Source organism: Piliocolobus tephrosceles, chromosome 8 (genome assembly GCF_002776525.5).
Source record: "Piliocolobus tephrosceles isolate RC106 chromosome 8, ASM277652v3, whole genome shotgun sequence".
NCBI lineage: Eukaryota > Metazoa > Chordata > Mammalia > Primates > Cercopithecidae > Piliocolobus > Piliocolobus tephrosceles.
The window spans coordinates 68,581,405-68,586,005 of record NC_045441.1 but is presented as its reverse complement, the minus strand read 5'-3'; the positions used below and the strand labels follow the sequence as shown (position 1 = coordinate 68,586,005).

Sequence of the window (4,601 nt, the reverse complement as noted above, 5' to 3'; positions counted from 1 at the left end):
CGAGGTGGCGGGCGCCTGTAGTCCCAGCTACTCGGGAGGCTGAGGCAGGAGAATGGCATAAACCCGGGAGGCGGAGCTTGCAGTGAGCTGAGATCCGGCCACTGCACTCCAGCCTGGGCGACAGAGCGAGACTCCGTCTCAAAAAAAATAAATAAATAAAATAGAAAGAAATAAGAGTTCAAATATTCCAATAATGCACTTTCATACCATTTGTTAAAAATTCTCACCAAAGAGAAGCTACAAAAGGGCCCGCTTTGCTGGCGCACAACTGCAAGTTTCCGTTCCTTACTGCCTCTCGCGGTGTCCGTTAGCCCCTCACCTTCCTCACGTTCAGGCTGAGCGCAGCGTGGGCCGCAGCTGGAGGCGGCATAGCGGAGGGGGAGCTGGCGGCGATCAGACTGCCCTTGCGAGGAATGCGGCAGCCTGGGGTTCCCCGCACGTGGCTGGTGCCCAGGCAGTTCTGCGGTTGCTTTGAGACGGGACTATGACTGCCCCCATCCCCATCACGGTTTTTTACCTCCACCACTTTCTAGTCTCACTGAAGGCTTGTGGCCATCTCTTAGCCACAATCACTGAAAATGGTGAAAATGAAAAGATGGCTGCCCTGGAGGCCAAAATCTGTCAACAAATTGAGTATTTTTTGGAGACTTCAGGTTGCCACGGGACAGTTTTTAAAGGAAAAGATATAACTGGATGAAGTCTGAGTACCTTTGGAGATAATGATAAAATTCAACAGGTTGAATCGTCTAACAACAGACTTTAACGTACTTGTGGAAGTGTTGAGCAAATCCAAGGCAGAACTCATGGAAATCAGTGAAGATAAAACTAAAATCAGAAGGTCTCCAAGCAAACCCCTACGTGAAGTGACTGATAAGTGTTTGGACGAACGGAGGCAGGATGGTGTACTTCCGGGTTCTTCTTCACCACCAACTCTTCCCATGTGTGCGAGAATGCAGCTGAAGCCCAGGAAAGTGCAGATTAATCAGGCATGCACCAGGTGACGTCAATCCGAGGAGACCAAGATTTACCTGGTGGCACCTGCGAAGCGGCCCCCCTCCCCCGACATGCCCGTGCCCGGCCTATTGCCCTTCCACTCCTAGAAAAGTGGCTCCCAGCAGATGCGCCGGGGGCGGGCTTTCTCAGCCCCCACTCTTGTCGGGACTGTATTAGAAACTCCAGCCCCGCCCCCCCACCAGCTCCAGTGCCTGAAGATAGATGACCAAAGAATCAATTTGCAGTTTTGCTTTTAGCCTTGCCTACTCGCTGGTTCTTTTGTGCCCACTCTGGTGGTCTTAGAAAAACAAATCAATAAGTATTAAAATGATGTAAAAAGCAGATCTGTTTATATTAAAGGCTTCCCAACTGATGCAAATCTTGATGGCATGAAAGAATGGTTAGAAGATAAAGATCAAGTACTAAATATTCAGATGAGAAGAACAGTGCATAAAGCATTTAAGGATCCATTTTTGTTGTGTTTGATAGCATTGAATCTGCTAAGAAGTTTGTAGAGACCTCTGGCCAGAAGTACAAAGACACAGACCTGATAATACTTTTCAAGGACGATCACTTTGCCAAAAAAATAAATGAAGAAAGAAAACAAAATAAAGTGGAAGCTAAATTAAGAGCTAAACAAGAGCAAGAAGCAAAACAAAAGTTAGAAGATGCTGAAATGAAATCTCTAGAAGAAAAGATTGGATGCTTGCTGACATTTTCAGGTGATTTAGATGATCAGACCTGTAGAGAAGATTTACACATCCTTTTCTCAAATCATAGTGAAATAAAATGGATAGACTTCATTAGAGGAGCAAAAGAGGGGATAATTCTATTCAAAGAAAATGTCAAGGAAACATTGGATAAAGCCAAAGATGCAAATAATGGTAACCTACAATTAAGGAACAAAGAAGTGACTTGGGAAGTACTAGAAGGATAGGTGGCAAAAGAAGCACTGAAAAAAATAATAGAAGACCAACAAGAATTCCTAAACAAATGGAAGTCTAAAGGTTGCAGATTTAAAGCAAAAGGAAAGGGTAATAAAGCTGCCCAGGCTGGGTCTGGTAAAGGAAAAGTACAGTTTCAGAGCAAGAAAACAAAGTTTGCTAGTGATGATGCACATGATGAAAATGGTGCAGTTGGACCTATGAAAAGAGCAAGAGAAGAAACAGACAAAGGAGAACCTGCATCCAAACAACCGAAAACAGAAAATGGTGCTGGAGACCAGTAACTTAGTAAACCAATTTTTTATTCATTTTAAATAGGTTTAAAATTACTTTTGTTTGTGGGGGCTTTTAATAGGAAAACCGAATTAGGTCTACTTCAATGTCCACCTGTGAGAAAGGAAAAGTTTTTTTGTTGTTTAACTTGTCATTTTTTGCTATCTGAGAATTTTTTTGAATGTATAGTTCTGTTTGTGTTATTTCACACGATTCAAATATCAGAAGGAAGATTCTTCCACTAAATTGCTTTTGTAATATGAGAATGTATTAGTACAAACTAATAAAATATATACTACATGAAAAGAAAAAAAACAATTCTCACCAAAAATAGAAACCTACCCAGGAAAGTTATATGAATTAGTGTCCTTATTTTACAGATGAACAAATGACTTCGAAAATGGAAATTACTTGTCAAATATATACCACAAGTAAACAACATAAAGAGCTTAAAACCCCTAAATTGCCGGCCATAAAGTCCATGTCCATGCTACAATAAAACAGCTATCTTTGTATTTTCCATATTTCTCTGTATGCTTCCTTGCAGTCTTATTAAGATATTCCATGTTTTATTAATTTTCTTCACTCCTTTATTCTCCACACTGTTATCTCATATATCCAGGATGTCAGCTCCCCTGCTGTCCTGCATCCAGGCACTTACTGGAACCAGGCCTCAGTTCTTGTTCTAACTTCTCTCCCAAAAGGAATCCAGAGGAATCAGGCCTGCACATCAAGCCAAAGACTTTTCTTAACATTCTCACACAGGAGCAAAAAGAGGGGACCTATATTGTATATTTCATAAGAAGAAACTAATAATTTTTTTTTTTTTTTTTTTTTTTTTTTTTTTTAGATAGTCTCACTTGGTCATCCAGGCTCGAGCACAGTGGCATGAATACAGCCCACTGCAGCCTCAACCTCTGGGCTCAAGGGATCTTCCTGCTTCAGCCTCCCAAGTAGCTGGGACTACAGGCACCACCATGCCCAGCTAATTTTTGTATTTTTGGTGGAGACAGAATCTTACCATATTGCCCAGACTGCTCTGGAATTCTTGAACTCAAGTGATCCATGACTTCAGCCTCCCAAAGTGCTGAGATTACAAGTGTGAGCCACTGCACCTGGCCCCAGAAATTCTTATTAGTTATTTTGGTTCCTCCCTCCATCTTCCAACTCCTTCCGTTTTCTCTCAAAGTTTCAGCCCTGTTCATTCTTCCTCTTTCTAGAGTTCCCTTTTGGAAGGCACTTTTCTCTTTCTAAAAGCTCTCTTTGTAAAAGCTTAAAAGTGAGGCAAGGTAGACCCGTGCAGACTCAGTTTGAACTCCAGCACCGCCTTACTAAATCATCTCCACAAGAACAGAGAAGCTCTCTCTTAAAGGAGTCTCTCACCAACAGTTTTGAGAGTGAAATTTTCTTCCTAGACGTGAATGAGAATTATCTCCCTGTGAAAAAATACCAGTATGCCTGTAAAGAGAGAAAACAAGAAAAAGAGATGGAGTCAGGAGGTGCTTCTTTTGTGTCTGGAAGGTTGGTTGTGTTTTGTGGAGATTTGGAGCACGGTGAAGTTGGCAGCCCTCTCCAGAGACTTTCATCCCTCATTGGTTTCTACAGAGGCCCGTGTGGACAAGGAGGGGCCAGAGAAGGAAGTGGGGAAGGGCGGATTCCAGAGATAATCAATCAAATGTCTCTCCACAGATTACCCCGACAGGATAGGAGATGCAAGATATTAATAGCTTGCAATAAATATGTTGTGCTTCCCTCAGAAAAGGATGTTCTATAAGCTTGAATATTTAGCATCTATCATATGATTTTTGTTCACCTTCCTCTTATTTTTTCACGCATTTAAAAACTAAAATTGTAATTAATTATGTAGGTAATTCTAGGGCCTCTCATATAGTAAAAAGGCAATAATATAAACTTAAAATCTATTTGAACTGTGCTAATGGGAACCACTCTCACCTTGTCCATGTTTGAGCCAACTTCTTTAAAATAATAACTTTGATTTTTTAAATAAAAGAAATATTTTTTGATGTAGAAAAATAATGTCAAAAGAATATATATTTTTAAAACTACTAATAATCTTGCAATAAAGATGACTGATTGAAACAATTTTGATGCACTTCTGTAGGGGAGATGTAGATATTTAAATAAAGAGAAAGAAACCTATTCCCCTGCAGGCTGACCTTGGTGACAGTGTCAAGAATCAAGTTAGAAAGCCATAAGAAAAAAGGTCATTGGACAGTTTCTTCTTCCTTCCTCTCTGAACTTTCACTGGCTAGCATTCTTCTTTGCAAAGTTCTCAAGTAAGGGGCAAAGCCATGATTTATGAGGTCCGAAGCTTAGATTATCTGGACTCTCCTCATAAAAAAGAATGCAAAATTATTCATACAGAATCAG

General features: G+C 40.8%; 1 pseudogene; it reads left to right on the top strand.

Moving 5' to 3' along the window:
• Positions 1 to 484: 484 nt before the first annotated feature.
• LOC111551639 lies at positions 485 to 2,221 on the top strand (annotated as a pseudogene).
• Positions 2,222 to 4,601: the final 2,380 nt, after the last annotated feature.